The sequence below is a fragment of the Callospermophilus lateralis genome, chromosome 20 (assembly GCF_048772815.1).
Source record: "Callospermophilus lateralis isolate mCalLat2 chromosome 20, mCalLat2.hap1, whole genome shotgun sequence".
In the NCBI taxonomy this organism is placed as follows: Eukaryota; Metazoa; Chordata; class Mammalia; order Rodentia; family Sciuridae; genus Callospermophilus; species Callospermophilus lateralis.
In genome coordinates this window covers 17,401,087-17,421,730 of record NC_135324.1, presented here as the reverse complement: position 1 = coordinate 17,421,730, position 20,644 = coordinate 17,401,087, and positions in this window count along the sequence as shown.

Sequence of the window (20,644 nt, the reverse complement as noted above, 5' to 3'; positions counted from 1 at the left end):
GGAGGAAGTCTCAACGGGCGAAACGGAAGTCGCTTGAGGTGGGCGAGACGCAGGCTTCGGAGCCCGGGAAGCACATGGCCCAGCCGTGAGGGGGACACCAGTCCTGGTCCCAAAGGTCGTGAGAGTCGGAAGAGGCCTGAGCCAGGGCAGCTGAGGTCTGGGGCAGTGCGGGGCAGAAGTCTGCCTTGTCCCCTTGGCTGCTACAACAAGGGACCACCCACGACGCAGAGTCGGACGCTGGGCGCCTCCTGTTCATGTGACCCTCCTGGAGTGGACCCTGGGCCTGGGGAGCCCCCGGAGGTCCTGCTCTCCTCGGGTGGCAGCTCCCGGAGGCCACCTGCGCTCCTTGGCCGCGTCCCTTCCTTTGAGCGTCTGTTCTCCTCTCTGACCTCAGCTCCATCCTTGACCCTGCTTCCTCTGATCCCGATGCCCCTGTCACAAGGACATCGGTGACTACTGTGGCCGCAGCACCTCTCCAACTCAAGGTCCACGGTGTAGCCAGCCCTGCAAAGTCCTTTTACCATGGGTGGCGACCTAGGCCGAGGGGCCGGGGACCAGGATATGGACCTGCTGGGGCAGGGGGCGTGATTGAGTGGACAGCCGTCCATCTTCTGTCCCCCACACCTGTCTCTGACCCGTTGGCTCCATTTCCTCGAAACTCTCTACCGGTGACGGTATCCGTTCCAATCCCCAAAGGTGTGGTGGGCAGGGCTCTGGGCAGAGTCCAGCTTGGGACACCACTTAGCCCCACCTGCCTAACGGCGAACGCGGCAAACAAGTCCTCTCCCACTTCTAGAGGTCCGCGTCCAAGGCCGCCTGGGGTGGGGGCGTGGTCGGGTCCCCGCAGGCTGGTTCACGTTGCCCTGCCCAGCGCCCACTCCTCCTCCCACAGCCTGAGGAGAACCTCGTGGCCGCTGGGTGGCCACGGTCACCAGTCCTCCCGATGCTCTGGTGACCTCCGGCGCTCCTCACAGGCCCCCAGGCTCTGCAAGGCGGTGACTCACGCCGGCACGGCCCACAGTTCCCTCGGGCGGCCCCTGGAGGGTCAGGGTAGCAGGATCCCCCGCCGCCAGGACTGGAAAGGCAAGTCCCAGGGGACCGGGAAGCCACCATCCCCTCCCAGGGGTCCCTTCTGACGTCTGTGTGACAGGGAGCCTTACGCAAAGCAGGGTTGGCACCGGCCGTGAACTTGAGCAGGGTCACGCCGCCCGGCGGTGTGTTCAAACACGTCTGGCCCGTGCCCCGCCCTGCCGATTCAGGAGCAGGGGCCACCAAGTGCACTGCTACGGCTGCGGCTGGTCCAGGGGCCAGGCTGTCGGAACCAGAGTTCAAAGCCTTCCTTATCAGCTGGAGAGTCAGGGGCAGAGGGACATAGATCTCCGAGATGTTTGGACTTCAAATAAGCCCATATCTGAATGTGGATCAGGCAATGAGGCATCCCGAGGAGGTCTAGAGGAGGGGCTTCCACGGAGAGGTCAGCAAACAATTGACGTCAGCAAGGATCAGCCTCTTCCTGCCACCTCCGTTATGTTGCCTTTGCTCTCGGGCTCGCCTCTTCCGTATTGCAGAATGGCTGCTGCTGCTCCAGGTGTCAGGTGTGAACCCAATAATGTCTGCCCGAAGGAAAGAAGGAGGCTTTCCCTCACGGAGGGGAGTCTCTCCGAGAGGTCCCCACACCCTGTTGAATCTCAGTGATGGGGTCATCACTTGCCCGGGGCTGGCCCCACCATCAGGCAAGGCCACGCTCATGCCTGCTGGGGAGCTCTGTCTCTCGGTACGTAGCACAGTGAGCTGGAACTTGACCAGGGCCCTGCCATCCACAGGAAGGTGGGACTCGGGGCGCTGGGGCTCGGGGCGCTGGGGCTCGGGCCTAGGCCTGGGTTTCGACACCGCCCTGATTTACGGAGGAGACCGTGACCCAATTGCTCCGTGCTCTCTCAGGCGTGCGAGGTGGGGAGATAAGGGGAGGCACCCCCCTGCCGGCTGGGGGACACCCTGTGCTCCTCAGGGCTCTGTGAGGAGAGGCCACGTGGTGTCGGGCACCGGGGCTGCGCCAGGATGCAGGGGACAGGGGCCTCAGGGCCTCTCAAGTGACTCACGGGGCAGAGGATCAGAGGCTCTGGGGTCAAGTGGCCTGAGGCTGGCTGAGGGCCTGGCCTCAGCTGGGTCCGGCCTCGGCTACCCACGTTTCAGAGTGACCCCCATCGATTCTGGGGCCACGGAGTCCAGCCTCTGGGCACCAGCACTTGCAGGGCAGCAGAGGCCAGTCCAGAAGGGATCCCTCAGGGTGCCGAGGAGGCTCCGCCGTCCATCTCTGGCTGGCAGCCGTGCAGGGGGGCCTCTGCCCCTGCCTCCCACTTTCCCACACCGGTCCCTCCCGCTGTCCTCCCGGGGCTCCAGCGCACCTCACGGGGTGGCCAGAAGAACCAACAGTCCAGTCGTCAGAGGGCAGGCCATCCTGGAGCGCGGACGTGGAGAGAGGCCCCTTGGTGTGGGAGAGGCGGGTGGGAGGCAGCCGCACCATCCATCCCAGGCCACCCGTGCTCTCCAGCCAATGGGCCCTGCTGGGGGACCCTGGGCCTGTGGCCTTTGCTCCCTGGGCAACCTCAGCCTGAGCCTCCTGTCCCTCCCCAGCTCAGATGCCCCCTCATCCTTCGCGTCTCTTCACACCTCCCGCAGGACGGCGCACTGAGCTGCCTGCGCCACTCCCCGGTCCCCCGTCCGCGTCCTTGGGGTCTGTTTCCCATTCACGGCACTGACCCCGGCTGGTGGCCACTCAGCCTGTTAATCTACTTCATTTCCCCTGGGGCCTCCTGAGACCCCGAAGGCACCAGGACAGCGGCCACACAGAGGCACCTGGAAGGCTCCCCAGGGTGGGTGCCCAGAGGGCTCTCTACAAAGGCCTGTGACACGTGGTGACCCGGCCGTGGACCTCCCACCTCACTGCAGGCCGAGTGTCCCCGATCCCAAAGGCTCAGGCCACAGGGTTCTGATTTCAGAGTCCTTTGGGTTCTCGAGGGTTGGCGCTGACTGCCCGAGGCATCCTGGGGACGGTGCCTGCGTCCACACCCAGAGCGCGTCCACGTCTCGTGGGCAGCTCACACGCACAGGCCGAGGGGCTCCCTGCGTAGCTTCAGCACACCCAGTGACCGCCGCTCCCCGTGAGGCCAGGGGTGGGGCCTGCCGCTCGGGCAGTCCTGGCCGTGCTGGGGACGTCCTGGGTTTGTGTTCCTGGACGGGGCGTGCTGAGCCCATGGTAGCCCCGTGTCCTCGGGGAAAATCACGTGGCCTCTGTGAGCCCCATTCCCTGCAGAAGACACTGGCAGAGCCCTGGGCCAGGGCCGGGGAGATGTGGACGGTGCCAGGTCCACGTGTGGCCGCCTGCTGGGCTGCACCTGTGGGGCTGCTCCTGTTGCTGTCCACCTCCCCTGGGCTAATTTCGGAGGTGCATAGTCAGAGGACTGGGAAAGAGAGCAGGCGCCGGCCTGCCCAGGGCCAGCCCGCCCAGCACCAGCCCTCAGCCCGTCAGCTGCCAGCGCGGCCATCTCAGTGGAGAGCAGCGTCCTCCGGGGAAACGCACGTCACCACCCGGGCCTGCTCTGCCAATGTCACGTGCTCAGCACCAGCTGCATCCTGCCGGGCAGCCCGTGTGTGCACACGCGTGTGCGGGGAAACCCGCCCGGCCTGCCCCACGGGCCAGGGCTGGCAGGGCCCCTGCTCTGCCCCCCACCACCCACCGTCGCGCAGGGAGGAAGAGCTCTCGGCCAGCAACGGCACTGTGATGGGCGGGGACCGTGGTTGGCCTGGCGGTGGACACAGCAGACCCCAGCGCTGACCACCTCACACTCTGCTCTCTCGCACTTGAAATGCATCCTGCTGCCCACGTCCCTCCCTCCCGGGCTCCTACCCATCTGTGTGCTCCCTGAACGGCACTCCTCCATCGCTGGGGGTGACCGTCTGTGTTCTCCATTTCTCTAAAATGAGCAGAGAATCAATCATCTAGAAACGTCCCCCGCGCTCCTGGTGGAAGGCGTCTCCGGCTCACCCCGGCCGGGGGCACAGGGTCATCTGTAGGCCTGTAGCATCCCAAGGGAAGGAATGTTCTAGGCCAGTACTTCTGGGCCACATCTGCACTGTGGTGGCCACCAGGGCCACTCAACACCTACAAGGTGCCTGGTGCCACAAAAGAGCTAGATTTTTAATTTCACTGAAGTCTAGATGGCCTCGGGTAGTTAGTGGCTACAGCCTCTGATGGAACGGGGTCAGACGGGAACGTGGACAGGACTCACCTGGTGGAAATGCCCACTCTGGCCCCGTAGGGCAGGAGTGACCAAGACTCTGTGTTTCTAACCCGCTCCTCCAGGACTCCAAGGCCACACACCCGCCCACCCTCAGTGGTCAGGTCCTGTGGTTCTCAGCTTGATGGCCTGTTGGGCTTCCCTGGGAGCTTTGAGAACACTGATGTCGGGGTCCCCCTGACCGCCTGATGTAATAGGTCCAGTGCGGCCTGGACACGGAGGCTGTTCAGCAGTCCCCTGAATACAGCAGGCAGCCGGGGCCACCCACACGGTCCTGCAGCTGACCTAGTTAAGGCTTTTCAAAATGACCCGTCGTCATCCCAGAGAACAGAGCCCTGGTTCTAAAATACCTCTGAAGGGTCACTGGGGCCTGGCCAAGCCTCCCGGAGCTTGGCTGACGTTGCCCCTCCCGACTGGAACCAGGAAACGGGCTCTTCTTTCTCTGTCTGGTACCGCGGGTTGAGCCCCGAGGCACTGGACCGCCCGGCCACATTCCCAGCCCATTCCCTTGATCATTATCATTTTTTAAATTTCGAGCCAGGGCATCCCTTCTTTGCTGAAGGCCTCACTGATTTGCTGAGGCTGGTCTCAAACTTGCCATCCTCCTGCCTCAGCCTCCCCAGGGATTTCGGGCGTGCCCGGCCACACGCGTCTACTTTTTGACAGTGGATCCAGTCTGAACAGGTGTGGCTCTGGGGACAGGTAGGGCTGGGAAGGAGGCCCTGGGACTCTGCCTGCTCTTTCTGTGACCCCCCATCTGCTAAGGTCCGACGGTGCTGGCCTCTCTTACTGCCACTGGAACTGGAGGCCCCGGGGGTCAGGAGCAGAGACCAAGCACCTGGGCTTCCGTGCTGAGCCTGGATGGGGGTGGGGAGCGGTGCTGTTCCCTGGGTGATCCGTCACCAAGGCCCACACCTGTCACTTGCTGGAGACAACCGTGTGTGACGGCTGGATGTGAGGGTCCCCCACAGCTCCTGTGTTCCGACAGGAAGGTCCAGAGCCGTCCTAGGTAAATGGACCCACTGGGCGGTGACCGCAGGCAGGTGGTGCCTGCAGGAGGTGGCCATGGGGCCCTCCTCTGCCCTGCTTCCTGATGCCACCACGGGCTGAGCGGCTGTCCCCACCTGTCCCTCCTGCCATGACCTTCTGCCTCACTTGGGGCCCAGAGCCGTGGAGTCGGTCGTCCACCGACTGAGACCTCTGAAACCAGGAGCCCCCAATCAACTTCCCCCTCTTGGTGGCTCTTGTTGGGTGTTTTGGTCACAGGGTCACCAAAGGCCACTAACCCCACGTCAGGAGGAAAGGCCCACAAGTGCCAGCCTCTCCCTTGTCACGTCTCGCTGCCCCCAGCCGAGGGCCCGTCACCTGCCGACGGTCAGGACAGCGAGGGAGGAAAGCAGAGAGCAAAGCAGAGAGCCAAAACGGAGCCCGTGTTGGATTTTAACTCCGGAATCCGACGGTGGGAGCCCGGGTCTGAGAGTCGGGAGTCGTGGAGGCCAGCCTCCGCGCCCAGGCCGGGGCTTGTCCAGGGACACCCTGGATAGCTTTAGAGGGATGCCCTTCGCAGTCCTCCTCCAGGCCGAAGGGCGAAGCTCGTGGGAGGACACAGATTCATCCAGGAGAAGGAGACTCAGAGGTGGATCGGGCCCTGGGAACACAGAGCCAGGAGGAGGAGTGGAGGCAGCGAGGCCCAGGCCTCCGGGGCTTCCACACCTGGGGCCTTCAGCGGGGGAGGTGACAGGCCACGGGGAGTCCAGGACCCACACAGCATCGGCCACAGGCGTTGAGTGGGGCCAGCACTAGAGTGGGCAGGGGGGACGGGCCACCTGGAGACTGGCAACCTGCCCTCTGGGGCAGGACGGGGAGATCCCTGAGGCTGGGGACCACCTGGGCCCCGGGGCTAAGGAGGAGAAACCCACCCGGCCCCCGCCCAGCCTCCCCTGGGCCAGAGAACCTCCAGCAGAGCAGGCACCTGGGAATCCGGGCACGTCCCCTGGGCCTGCCTGAGACGGCACCGCGGCAGGGACGGCCCTCCAAAGCTCCGACCCTCCTCTGTGACATCCCTCTCCAGAGCACCTGCTTTCTACTCCCTCCAGAAACGCAGGACGGTCCAGGCCCTGATGGGCAGCTCTGGTGCCAGGGACCCTGGAGCCGGCCAGCGGGCGTCTCCCAGTGGAGAGCTGCCAGGAGACCCTGCGCCCTTCTCGGAAGTCCTGGCAGAGCGTAGACGGGGACAGCACACACGGAGTGCCCGGGACAGTGCCCCCGTCTGTCCCTGGGGGCTGCAGGGCTGGCCTTTGTAGCTGCCCTCCTGAGCCCCTGGGAGCAGGTGCAGAGGCCGACCCCAGAGTCCCTGAGCGGCATCCTGGGGCCACACACACGGCCGCTCTCCGCACCTGCTGTCCCTCCTTGAGGGTGGGTCTCCTGGGGACCTCCATGCCTCCCCCCACCTCCTGAGGCCGTATCTGAAGCCGCGCCTGGGGAGCCTGCAGGACGGCTCCGGGAGAGGCCCGGGCAGGCGCTGAGTGCAGAGGACAGAGGCTGCCCGGGGCTGGGTGGGGCCAGCACCTGCACCCAGCAAGCCAGGTCCTGCCTGGCACTGGGCGCCCGGGTGCCACGTGCCACAGCCATCCTCCTCCTGGACTCTGCCGCCCAGCAGGCCCACCTGGACTTAAGGCACCTCTGTGGACCCCTGGGAAGTGTCCCTGGTCATCCTCCCTCAACTGCTCCTGGAGTTAGAGGGGAGTGAAATCTCACCCTCACTTCTACAACCTGACACAGAAGAAAGCGTCCCCTCCTGGGAGCCCCCCGTGAAGTCGGGCCCCACCCTTTGCAATTGTGATGATCTCACCAGTGGATTCAGAGAGGTTAAAGAACCTGCCCAACGTCACACAGCCAAAATCCAGAGCCGAGGTTCAGGAACAGTCCGACTTCCAATGGCACCCGGGGCACTGTCTCAGGAAGTATCCGGTCCCCACAACCCCACTGTAGGACTGCTGGTGGCTTTCCAAGGTTTGGGATCCCCAAGTCGGGCGCAGCCCGGGCTGGGTCTCGGGGCGGTTTGGAAGCCTGTCTTCAATCACCGGGTAACAGCCCTGCCCTGCCCACCACGTCCCCCGCTGCCTCCTCTAATTCCTCTTCACGTCCTTTATGAGGAGCCCGCGCAGAGGGTGATTTACGGCGCTCTCATCTGCCTGGCGTTTCAGGGAAGGGGGAGAGCGCCATTGGAGGGAGCGCCAGGAACCTGCCCCCGCCTGCCTCCAGCCAGTGGGGCTTCACGCTGGGTCCTAATGGGCACCTTAATGGCTTCCTGATGGGCAACTTAATCGGCCATTCAACCCACACCCGGGTGTCCCTCGGCTCCCCGGCTCAGGGTCTGCTGCTGCCTCCTGCTCCCCTGGGGGCACCCCTGGCCTCCCAGCCAGCACCCGCCGCCACCCGTGGGGGTGGTCCATAGGCAAAGGGCGTCCTCTGTTCTGGGGTCCCAGGCTCCAAGGCTGCCAGGGGCCAGATGGGGGCAGACAGGAGCCGGGCTGGTCCGGGGACTCTGGCCACCGGGGCCAAGGGCTACCCTGATGGATGACGTGGGGAGATGGGGGCTCAGGTCTCCCCATTTCTCTGTACGAACGAGGCCCGAAGAATTGTGGGTACGATCTCCCCCCTTCTGAGATGTCAGCGTCTGTTCTAAAACAACGCCCGACAGGCCCAACACAACAGGGCAGCAGGCCGCTCCGGCCTCGTGGGTGGGCCCCTCCTCCCAGGATCCAGGGGCTCCGGGCTGAGCCGCCCCTGCAGCGGTCTCCCCCAGCTCGGCCCAGCTCAGCTTGGAGGAGAAAACAGCCGCAGGGTCTGTTCCCCTGCCCTGGAGGAAGAAGCAAACAGGAACATCCTGCCCCGGCGTGATTGGCGTCAGGCCGGCCACGTGGCCCTGCGCGGGACACTCTGGGGCCAGGTGCATGCTCCCTGAACCTGCAGGTCCTAAGCGCCAAACCTGGCCACCACCAGCCACGGAGCCAGCCCCCCAGAGGGATCTGCATCTGCAGAGCGTGAGCCTGAGTTGGCCGGGGGCCGGGAGGGGACGTCACCATGGCAACCCGCAACTTCCAGAGCCTTCCAGCCTTGGAGTCCCCCTCTAGGGGCTCGGCGGCCAGCCTCGCAGCCCGTCCTGCCCGGCCACCCTCGCGGCAGCAGGTCACCTCAGGGTCCCAGCAAGGGGCCACTCTGGAGACGCGGCACGGCATGAGAACCCGGCTGTCTGCGCCCCCACGTTCCCACGAGCTGGCCCTGGCTCCCTTTTCTGCACATGGACATAGACCTTGAAGCAGAGGGCAGGCTGGGTTAGCCCACGAGGCCACCACCGGAGCTCCTGGCCCGCGGGCAGGTCAGCGGGGTGTTGGTCGTAACAACCATCATGATATACCAGGGGGAGGACGCCGTGTCCCTAAGCCCTGAGAGACAGGGTCCACAGACCACTGGCCCCTCGCTCACCTGTGGATGAGCCATCTCAGGATGATCAACTTCCGGCACCTTCTAAGATGACTGTCCACCGCTGGGACTGCTGCCGTCGCCTCTTTTGAAACTCCACCCAGCTTTCACACCCCCATGGGAATACCCTCCTCTGTCCCCCGCCGACGACGTAATGGTCTCCACCCTCCTCCAGGCGCAGGGTCAGCCCAGAGCAGTGGCGGCAGCTGGCCTTGGACGGCAGCTGTGTGTGGACACACCTCCTCTCCCTGGAGACGGCCGCCGTGTCCTGTTCTAGGTTACCCCAGCTCCGGCCTTCAACAGGAGAGGCGATCCCTCAATATCGGCCCAAGAGGCGGTGAGCGAATAAACGATTCAGGTGCCTTCAACTTCCCGGCAAGGAGCGGCCGGGTACGTCCGGAGCTGGGGACTCCTGGCTCTCACGGTGTGGATTTGGACCCGGCCCAGGGCATCCTGGGAATTGTCAATAGTAAGCAACAGCTGCATTTCTTGAGCACCTGCTGTATGCCAGGCGCTGGTTCTAAACGGCACAGAATATCTCGTGGGATCTCCGCAACCGTCTGGTGGAATCTGCCCTAATTCTTCATCTCGCGGCTCCTGCTCGAGGCTGAGGGGCAGCGGGCTGGCCGAAGGTGCTCAAGATGGACGTGGTCACAAGCAACCGCGTCGGGCTCCCAGGGTTGGGGGGGCACTCAATGAAGTCTGTGCACCCAACAGTTGGCACCGTGCCCGGCCGCACACCAACCCACGGCGGCGTGGCAAAGGGACAAAACTGAGGAAACTGAGTCTGAAGGACTTGGTGGTGGGGTTGCGACGCGCCCCAGGTCTCCCGGCTCTGTCCTCCGTTTCCTGACTGACCCAGCTCTGCCGAGTGTGGGAGGGTAGGGAGAGCCCACTGACAGCCCCGCTGGCCTGGGCAAGACCCGGCCAGCAGTAACAGCGGGCACCTTGACTGAGCGCTTGGTACGTGACGGCAGCCAGAGCCAGCAGTGTGGCTCGTGGAAACCACAAACTCACAGCATTCTGCAGATAGTCCAGTAAAGGCAGGTGTTGTTATTATCTGCCGTTCATAGATCAGAGAGGTGAAGTCGTTTGCTCAGTGACGCCCAGCTGAGCCACGGTGGGACTGAACACCAGGCCAGGTTCACACAGGGTCCCTCCCCGGCCCAGTGCCATGAACAGTCCCCGGTGGCCTTTCCTCTCCTCCCCGGGGCCAGAGACTTTCATCTCCCTGCCGGGCCTCCTACCCCTCCTCTCCCTTTCAAAACAAAAGAGGGGAAATGACCTTTCCTGTAGATGAATGTTCCGGAATGTTCCGGACATCCTGCCTCGGGAAGCCTCCCCTCAGAGGAGCTGCCATCTCTGGGAGCCCCAGGGCTCAGTATCGGCTGGTGGTGAAGAGGCGGAGGGGAAGCCTGGCAGTGAGAGTGGGGAGAGAACTTTCTAGAATAGGAAACCCAGGCGTCTTCCCGGGCTGAAGAGAAGTGCCCCCAAGTAACGTGTGGGGCACGGGAACAGGTAAGCTGTGCTCGGGGGTCAGCAGGGCCCGGCAGGCTGGGCCTGACACTGCACAGACCAGGGCAGGTCTCCTGGCGGATGGCACCCATCACCCTGGGGAAACCGAGGCTGCGGGCGAGGAAGCGAATCCGTGGAGCCTCCCGCGGTCCTGGGCAGCAGGACACCAGCCTGGCCTGGAGATGACCACGGCCGCAGAGTCCCCCGGGCCCAGCTGGCTCACCTGTAGTCCCTGCACCCCGTGGCCAGGGCCCTGTCGTGCATTAATCTTCAATTTCCACGCGGGGGACCGGGCGCAGCTCATCACGGCCGCTAATTGCTCCGAGGAGCCCCCCCCCCTCCTCATTTTATGTTTCCCAGATCGGGCTGTTTCGGATGCTTTCTGTCTGTTTATTTTACAGCCGGAAATGCTTTTAATAGCCTCGTGCATGGAGAAGGGACTTTACTACCATCGGACTTGCCCCGACTTTTACGACCGCTCAGTTAATGGAACCAGTCATCTTCCTCCGTAATGAGGCGGGAGCGCCGGGCCAGGCGCAGCTGTTTGCTAAATCAGCGCTCGGCGGCGCCCGGCTCGGCTGCGTTTTGGGGGGCTCCACGTGGGAGACCAGCCAGCTCGGGGGCTGGCAGGATGGAGTGCCGCGATTAGGTGGCTGTAAATACCGCCTGCAAATAGATGGTTTATGGTGGTGATAACGGGCGCCCGTCGCCGGCATCAATCTGGGCGCTCCCCGCTGACGGGGGAGAAATGGTTCCCCGGCCTTCTCCTGGCACTGATGGATTCTCTACCCGGGAGACAGCAGTGGAGGAAGCTGCGGGTCCCGTTCTCCTGGGGCGCAGGCCCTGGTGACCCTACGTCCGTCCCCCCCCCCCGCCCCCCAGATGGTGTGGCCTGGGCAGAGCCGCAGGTCAGGGGCCACACCCTGCAGCTGGACAGGAGCCGTGGGCCGGCTGAGGGCTGGTTCTCCGTGTCTAAGAACAACCGCGGGGCTCACATGCTGCCAACTGTCACTCTGAAGGGAGACAGGTCGTCTAAGTGCGTGAGAAATTGGCGGCCGGTGACATATAACCCGAGCGGTCCTCTCGCCACAGAATCACAGCAATTAAATCCCCGACTCTATTTCCGTATTGAACCAAAAAAAAAAAAAAAATGAAGTGCCCTTAACAAGCGGATAAACGTTTCTTGTTAGAAATAGCGCGACGACCCGGGCATCTCCTGTAGTGGAAAAGCCAAAGGCAGGAGAACTGCCGACACAGGCCCAGGTGATCGGAACTCGGGCACCTTGTCCCCTTACATTCCCGACAGTCCCCTCACGTCCACAGAGTGACTCCAAGCTCGGGCGGAAGCTGCGACTTCCTGTAAACCCTGGGCACGGCCACATTCCCAAACTCCTGCCGTCTGACAAAACCTGAATTCTGACATTTTGGGGTCTTGAGAACGGATCGAGAAATGTTCAGCAGAGATTTGATTTTTTGTTTTGTTTTGTTTTAAGTGTCCTTTGGGAACAGGAGAAAGCAGACCTATTGGGCTGAAGCAAGACGGATTAGCTAGCATCCTCGGAAGTCGGTGGTAAGGCCGAGTTTAGATGCCTGTGAGCTCTGTGACCCCGGGTAACTTAGCCACCCTCTCTGGGTCTCTTTCCCGCCTTGTAAAATGGAGATACTCTTTCTTCATAGAATCACTGTGTGCATCAAAGGAAATAACAGAATGTAAAACACGTGCGGGGGGGGGGGATCACCACGAGTCTGCAGTAAATGTCAGCTTTGTCCCCTCCTTCGCTCCTCCTCCCCAGACACCTGAGCAGACCCCACCCCCACAAGACCCTGACCCAAAAAGGGGCCAGGCTGTGGCTCAGGGGCCGACCCATCCCCAGGACAAAGACCTCTCCTGGCGTGCCCCACCTACTGCGGCTCCATGGCTCGCAGCTGGGGGAAGGGAGGTCTCTCTGCGTCTAAGTCACGGTCACGCAGCCCTCCCTGCAATGCCCCCCGAAGGCCTCCATGTCACGCAGCCAGACTCGAGGGAGGCGGAGACCAACTTCAGGTTGAGGGGTCCTTAAAGAAAGTCAGTCACTTTAAGTGGTCGGCAGTCGGCTGCCTTTACACAGCCCCCGCAGGTGGACACCACCTTTCCCCTCGGGAGGACGCCTCACGAGAGCCACGCTTGACGGCAGGGTGGACGGCAGAGACAGGACAGCGTGCTGTGGCTGACCGCCAAGGTCAGAGGGCGGAGAGACCCAGGATGCCAGGAGGAACCTGGCAGAGCTGGGCTGCAGCTGTGACCAGAGAGGACGAGCAGGTGGCCCTGTAGGAGGAGCCTGCTGCTCGGCGACAGCGTGGGAGTGGGCACTAGCAGACCACAGAGCACATCTGGTCTCCCTCTCCAGCTACCCCAGGGCCTCATTTCCAAAGTCACTCTGGGGGCGGGGCCGTCTGCCAGCCCCTGGGCCGGAGATGCAGATCCTGCCCGCTGCCCCTGGGCCCATGTCCAAAGGCAGCGGGGGAAATCAGGCTCAGGAGTAAGTGGCCCATGGAGGGGGATTCCTCAAACGCCAGGTGTCTGAGCGACTGCCCAACACGCGGGCAGTTTTCACAGCTCAGAGCACGGGACAAACCACGGTGACGACACGGCCGTGCGCACAGACGCAGCCACAACCCTGCGGCCGCTCCCCTGGTTCACAGGAGATGCGCAGTTCACCACCGCAGCTGCTCCGGCCACTGCGTCCACCTGGACAGGGGTAGCTTGACCAGCCAGCAGGGCCACAGACACACAAGTCGTGTGCATGCTGAGATGTCACAGCAGGCGTGGGGAAAGGGACTTTCCCGCTCTGTTACAGCCTCACGGGACCAACCGCGATGTCACCCTGGGGAGCTCGTGACTACAGACTGCCTTGGACCGTCCGAGGCTCAGCAGTGGCTGGGGACTAAGCAGGGCAGCGCCGGACCGTGTCCAGGGGCCAGTCCTTGGTTGCCCATCGTCTATGGGTCAGTCCCCAGAGACACCCAGATAGAGACATACAATCTCTGGGTCCTAGGGGCTCCCCGATGTTTGCATTTTTGACTGGAGCCTTAAATGACTTAATCCAAAACTGAAGGAGAGATTTGAGAATTCCCGGGTCTTGGTGAAGCCAGGGAATGTATCGCAGAAGGAGACCTTAGACAGGGATTCTGTGTCTCACCTCCCAAGTCCCCGGAACCTCGCTTTATTCTCCCACAACCTGTGGAGATTGGAATTGGTGATGCTACCCCTGTGTTTCAGACCCACAAACTGGGGGCATTGCTTTTAGCTCCTACTGATAATCCCACACCAATGAGGGCAGAGGTGAGAGTTCAACCCCTGTCCAGCCCCAGAGCTTCGTCCCGGGCCGCGGAGACAATCGTCTCTGGGGTCATAAGGACGGGAAGGCAGGTCAGAGCCGGAGTGAATGGCATCAGGACCACGTAGGAAGGCATTTTTGAGGGCAGGGCTAAGAGAGATGGGAGAAGGTCAGCCGGGGACAGCCGTGGCCTCTCTCTGAGTTTGTCTGGAAGCAGGAACTCGATTACATGATTTCTCAAGGGACGATGCTGGCTGAGACCCGCCGGCAGCTGCCATCTCCCCCAGTGGTCACATTTCCTGCTCTTGACCCCTCTGAAGTCCTGCGCCCCGAGGACACTTCTCGACAGCTACCCCAGGAGTGGCCTGCTGTCCCCTGCTGGTCCAGCGCTGATCATTGGACAAGGTTTAAACACCAGTCATCAGGTAATGGAGGCCGGTGGCGGCCAAATCTCAGACCCATGGGTCCCCATGGGTGGCCACTAAAGGCAGGGCTGCCCACCCCCAGGGCAGCTGGGAGGCACACCCCGGTGTTTCTGGTTGTTTTGGAGACTGGAGGCTGGGTGGGCATTAGTGGGCAGGCCAGGGTTGCTCAGCACCCGGTGACGCACTCGAGGTCTCACCCCGGGCCTCTGAGCAACACCACGGAGGCACCATGGTGGACACTTCCAGGTCCCAAACGTCCCGTAGTCACTACCCCGTCATGGGGCTGTGCTGACCCACTGGAGCCCAGCTCCGGTGGCACAGCTGCAGATGGTGACAGAGCCACCTTCCGGCCCTCCTGGGCTCTCGCTCCCAGGCAGAGTGGCAACAGAGACCGGACGCCCCTCACGGAACTTACTAGACCTCGTGGACAACTACGCCGCTAAGGAGCGCAGGAATCGGCAGCACGCAATAAGGCCGCACAGACACTTTGGGTCAACGCAGCTAAAGGCCTGATGGAGTGGCGTTCCCATCAAGGCGGCTATCCTCGTGCTGTGGCTTAGGAATGCAGCGTCCCCGGAAAGCTCCCGTGGGGGGTCGGTGCAGGAATACTCGGTGGTGAGGTGGTTGACTGTTCAGAGGATCAACCGATGGATGTGGATTAACTGGGTGGAAACTGGGCAGGTGGGCTGTGGCTGAGGGACGTGGGTCACGGGGGCCTGCCTTTGGGGTTTATATTTGGTCTCTGGCCAGCAGAGCTCTCTCTCTGCTTCCCGGTGGCCATGTCCTGAGCTGCTCTCCTCCTCCACGCCCTCCGCCCAGGGCCCAGGGCCAAGGAGTCAGATCACCTCGGACTGGACCTCTGAAACCATGAGCCCCAATAAGGTTTCCCTCCTCCAAATTGTTCGTGTCCCGTCTTGTGGTCACAGAACTGCAAGAGCTGACGGAAGCCCCTAGGTTGAGGCACCAGGGGACGTTCTGGACGCCCTCAACCTTGGCCTGTGAAAATGTGTTTAAATACGCATCCAAGGAAGAAGGACCTGGGGTTAAAGGTTGTTCAACCCAATATACAAACCTCCAAGTTTCATCCCCATCAGCGGTTCCTTGGAAACTCCAGCCAGGGAAGCTGGGGGCAGTATGGCAGAAGGGAAGGGAAGGGGTCGCTTGGGGGAGCTTGTGCCAGGAAGCTCGAGATTTCCACTTAGATGTGCATTTGTTGGACCGGCTGGAGGAGGGTCAGGGAGGGAAGCTACGGGGGAGTTTCCCTCCCGGGCCCAGCCTCTTCCAGGTACACTTCCAATCTGCGTCAATGACCGTGCACATGTCCCAGGAACCAAGCAGACATGGACGTGACAGCGGAATTCAAATGCAAAAAAAAAAAGTAGTAGAGACACTGGCTTCCAGAAACTTCCAGCTCTCTGCAGTCTCTTTCAAAAGGAAGGTGCGGACATGTGCGTTCTTGGCCCCCTTCCCTGGACCTGCGGTGAAGACTCTAATTGCAAAGTGATTTGTATCCCTACCTGGGATTCTTTATGGATGGGGCTTAGCTCGGCTCCAACCAGCCCAAGGTAGTTGCTCAGGGGAACCTTCCGGAGCTCACAAAAGCCCAACAGCTGGAAGGGATTTCACACCCGCTGGTAATTAAGGTAGAGGTTTTTCCTTGGCTTTCCCTCTGGAATTCTCTGAGATTCGGCCTCAGGGAGAATGAGATCATGGGCCATCTTCCCAAAGCCGTCAGTCCCTCTTCCAACAACCCGACCCCAGAACCTCACTGGAGGAGGGCGGGCGGCCAAGGCTGCGGTGCCGTCATCCCCAGCTGGAGGAAAGGTGAGCCGTGACGATCTCCAAAGCCCTCGATCTCCAAAGCCCTCGCCTGACGTGGCCTTGAATCCGTGTGATAACAAGTTCCCAGCCCTGGATCTGGAAGACCTCCAGGGGACGTCCCCCGGGGCCTCGCAGGGAGCCAGGAGAGATTGCCTCATCTGGGACTCTGCTCAACGTCTGAAGGTGCTGACCGTCTGCAGAGCTGACCTCCTGGAAAGGCCGTGTCAGGGAGGGGGGGGGGGACTCAAGGGCTGGGAGAAGGAGCCCAGGAGGCTGTTGGTGGGAGTCGGAACCCGCCCCCCAAGAGCAGAGGGAAGGAAAAGGCAGGAGAGGGCAGGAGACCTGGGTTCTGGTCCCAGCCCGGCCACTTGTTTCCTGGGGCACCTTACTGTGTGACAGGCTCGGCTGGACCTAGCTGTCCCTCTGCACAGCACACGGATGAAGTCAGCGGACGAGTCTCAAGACTCCGTCAGGGATGTGAGCGTGTGTGGGAGGGAGATGGGGTGAGGCAGCAAGGTGGCAGGGAGCTCGGGTGACCGTGGCCAAGAGGTCAGCTCCTAGCTCCACACCTCAGGGGCCGTGTGGCTACAGCTCTGCTCTGGGCCACTCAGCCCTGCTCTGACGTGGCTTGCGGACCACCATCTTTAGACCCAGAGATCGGATGAGGCCCGGGGGGCCACGGCTGCTCCATGCTTCTGGACACGCGTGATTCCAAAATGGGTGGAGTAAAGGCCCACCTTGCTCCTCAGGAAGTGGGGTTGTGGGCCGGCCGTGATCTGGGCGGCTCTCCTGCTCTGCGACAAACGAGGTGTCCTCGTTTCCTTGTCTGTGCTTCCAAGATTCGACAACTCTGAAAACCAAGACTTTGGGCAAATGTCTGGGGAACCTCACTCTCTGGCCAAACCAGCCGGACTCTCTGGAGAGGTCATTTACGCTGGAAGTCGGCAGTCGGTGTTTAGCCAGGGGCCAGGTGGTCAGCGATGCAGGCTTGGCCACACCACTCCACGCGGCTCTGGCAGGACTGGGCCATAGCTGGGCTCCGTGAACCCTGATCTACAAAACCAAGGGAGGCTGACCGCCCCCCGCCTTGCAGCCTGCTGACCCCTGGTGCAGACCGTTTGGCAGGAAACATTCACACACTTTGCTGCAGGAATATTAATGACCACTGTCTCCGACACCCCTGGGGTTACGGTGGGTTCGGAAGACCCCTGTGTGCTTCTCCCCGGATCCTGTGAATAGGTGACCTTACTCCGCAAAAGGGACTTGGCAGGTGAGATTCCACGTCGGAGCTTGAGATGCGGAGGTGACCCCGCGTTTCCAGGTGGGTCCCAGCAGGACGGTGAGAGATCAGGGACAGAGAGGGCAGGGCCCTGTGGTGACGGGAGCAGAGGCCAGCAAGGGAGGAGGGCGACGTGGAGGTGCTGGGCCCCCCAGACCCCGGGAGCCCTCTCCCTCTGGCTTTGCTCCTGGGGCTCCAGTTGGGATCTGGAGTGACTGCGTGTGCTGGAGGCGAGGTCCCCTGACCTGGCGGGAGGCCGTCGAGCCCGTAGGAGGCAGGGCCCGTGGAAGGAAGTTAGACCACACCCTCAGGAGGATACCATGACCCCTTCCCCTCTCCCCTCTGCTTCCTGGGTGCCATGGAGTGAGCAGCTTTACCCCGCCAGATGCTCCCTGCCATAACGTTCTGCCTTGCCACAGGCCCCAAAGCCACCCCAGTCAACCACAGACCCCATGCCACCTCTGAGCCAAAGTAAACCTTTTCTCCTTATAAACTACTTGTCTCAGTTATTTTGTCACAGCAACAGAAAGCTGGCTGGCTCACCCAGGATGCTGCCTCCCCTGGATCCTCTCCTGGTTTCCCTTGTGCTCTGGACTCTCAGGAGTGGACCACATGGGAGCACCCACAGGGGACAGCTGAGGCAGGGAAGAGACGGAGGTCAGGAGTGATGTTCCAGGTTTTTTCCCTGACGGTCACTGCGGGTGGGGGACACCCTCCTTGTAGCTCCTGCCAGGCAGCCCCATTGACACAGCACTCTACCACTCCAGGTTCTGGTGACCACTGCCCACCTCATTGTTTCTAACCAAGATGTGGTCACGATGCTAGGTAAGGGCACTGTCCCTTCTGGTGTCCCTACACCTGCTCACACTGTGCAAGCAGTCCCATTAAGTGGCTGTCCCCAGGCTCCCCAGCTGGCTCCCATTTGCTTCCTGCTGGGACCCTCCCTGGTGACAGTGGACCTTGCTAAATACTTGCTGCACACTCCGCCACCACTATGTCACTTAACTCCCCAAGAGTCCCACGAAGCGGGTAGTATTAGTGCCCCCGACAGCCGACGCACCTCAGAAATCACAGTCACGGAGCTGGGAAGTGACCTCCGGGACCTCCCCCGCCCCCCATCTGTGTGGCCTCGGATTTCCTTTTCTAAACCTCCTTGATCCCCTCGCTCATGCACATGGCCTTTGGACTCCGTTTGGCAAGTCCTTAAGTCTACCTCATCCCACCGGGACCTGGGGGGGGGGGGGGACACGCGAACTCCGCGATGGATCTTGGTGACACCCTCGTCCCTGACACCCTCTGGCTAGCCTAAGCGGAGGAGTTGCGGAATACACAGGAGAACGCGGACGGTTCCTGGGGACCAGGCTTCAGAACAGGACCCAGGGTGCTGCCCGGTGCCGGGGAAGCTGGTAAGTGACCCGCTGCTCAGGACGTGGGGAGGTCTGACGCGGACGGCACTCACCCACCGTGAACGACTCCCGCCCGCACCTTCCTCTTGGGCTGCCCAGGACGCGAAGCTGCTGGTGACTGCGGCTGGGGCCTGATTGTCCCTCCCCTTCCTCTTCCCATCCTGCCGCCACCAACCGGAGCAAGAGAGGTGGCCCCCCAGTGGGAAGAGGTCACCAGCGAGTGCCCTCCGCAGAGGATGCTCTGGGTACCCGCCTGTGTCCCCTTGGTCAGCTGTGGAAGCTGCCCCTGGGTTTCCTCACTAATTGTCCTTCTCTCTGGCCAGGGAGCTGCTTCCAACCAGCAAGAGCCAGGATTTGGAGATCAATCACTCAGCTTCCTGGACCCTCAGGGTCTGAAGAGGCCCCACGTGGTCTCAGAAGGTCCTCTGTGCCCTTGAGCTGCTGTCCATGGAGGTCCCCTAGGCATTGCACTGGGGAGGGGACGGGCCTGCTACCTTCCACGTTGCCCTCTCCGAATCTCCTGCCATCGTCTCCTAAATAAGACCCTGTGCGGGATCTGCCCTCGGGACCCACAGGCCAGATTCAGAAGGGGACAGGCGAGTCCCCCTCAGGAAATCGGGCCGCTGTCAGGTACAGGAGATCCTGGACAGCCACAGACGGCAAGTCATCAGCTCATCCACTAACGCCCGGGGCCAAAACCAGGCTTTTAAAGATTTTTCAAAAGTGGGGAAAAAAATCAGAGACGTCCCCTACACACACTTTTAGCTTGCCATTTTGATGCACCACGGATAGGTGGTCAGCCACCTGTTTTGCAGGTCCCTATGCAGGGGGCTGACTAATGCACCTTGTACTCCAATGCCAAGGGCAGACAGGGACCCCCACCCACCCTACCCCAGCTGGTCCCCAACTCTCAGTGGCCGACCTCGGGTCACAGTTCAGCTGTCAGCTCAGCCATTCTGCAGGAACAAGGGCAGCCGGCAGGGCTGGTGGTACACGCCTGTCATCCCAGTGGCTCAGGAGGCTGAGACAGGAGGATCGTGAGTTCAAAGCTAGCCTCAGTCACTGAGCAAGGCGCTAAGCAACTCCGTGAGGCCCTGTCTCTAAATAAAACACAAAACAGGGCTGGGGAGGGGGCTCAGTGGCCCCTGAGATCAATCCCAGTAACCCACCCCCCCCAAACAAAACAAGGCCTCCCTGCTATTCCTGAGGCTCACACTGGGATCCTGGCTAACACCCGCCCCACCCCTCCCCGCTCCCCCGCCGGCCCCCCAGCTCCTCCCCCACCGGCATGGGAGCCCAGACCGCAGCCTGGAGTCAACAAAAGAGGGGAAATGCCTCCCTGAGCCACCAGAACCCAGGAAAGCACAGCCAGGTGCTCACCACCGACCCGGAAATTCCAGCTCAATGTAAAAACACCGAGTGCTCTGGAGGACGTGCCAGGCTCCCGGAAGAAGACGGGTGACATCGCCAACCCAAACCCGAGGAGCGGCCAGGCAGGAGCGGGGCCGGGCAGCCATCCCGCCACCCGCCACAGACCCCCGTGAGTAAGCCCTCCGGGAAGGGCCTGGGACGGAACTTCCTGGATGTCTCTCCCATTCCCCAGGAGCCCCGGGGTCACATGTGCGCCTGTTGTGAATGACCCCGGCCCAGGGCTCCAAGGCAGACTGACGTCATGACCTGGGAAACCAGCCCCTAAAAATAGACACTCATGAGGGCTCTTCTCTTCCGGGCAAATGAAAATGACAGAGATATTTGGAAAGTTCTGGAAACTCGGATACAACAGCCAGGGCTCAGGTCCAAACCTTGGCCGCTCGCGTGTGCACCGACTCTGGCACCAAGGACAGGATCCCTGGGCACCGCCGTTCTCTGCTCTATAAATTGGGGGCTCCTGGGAGAGCCCTCTGGACCCCACACGATGCTTTGCAATCAGAAGAGAGTCGTATTTCAGGGTCGGAACCTAAGGCTGAGACAGCCGGCCGCCTCCACCCAGGGCGGTGGGTGATTGATTGGCAGCTGTCACCCCAAGGCGTCCTGGCTGGGCTTGGCGTGGCCCTTCTGCCTCACTGTTGTGACACCTCGGCTCACAGGCTGCGGCAAA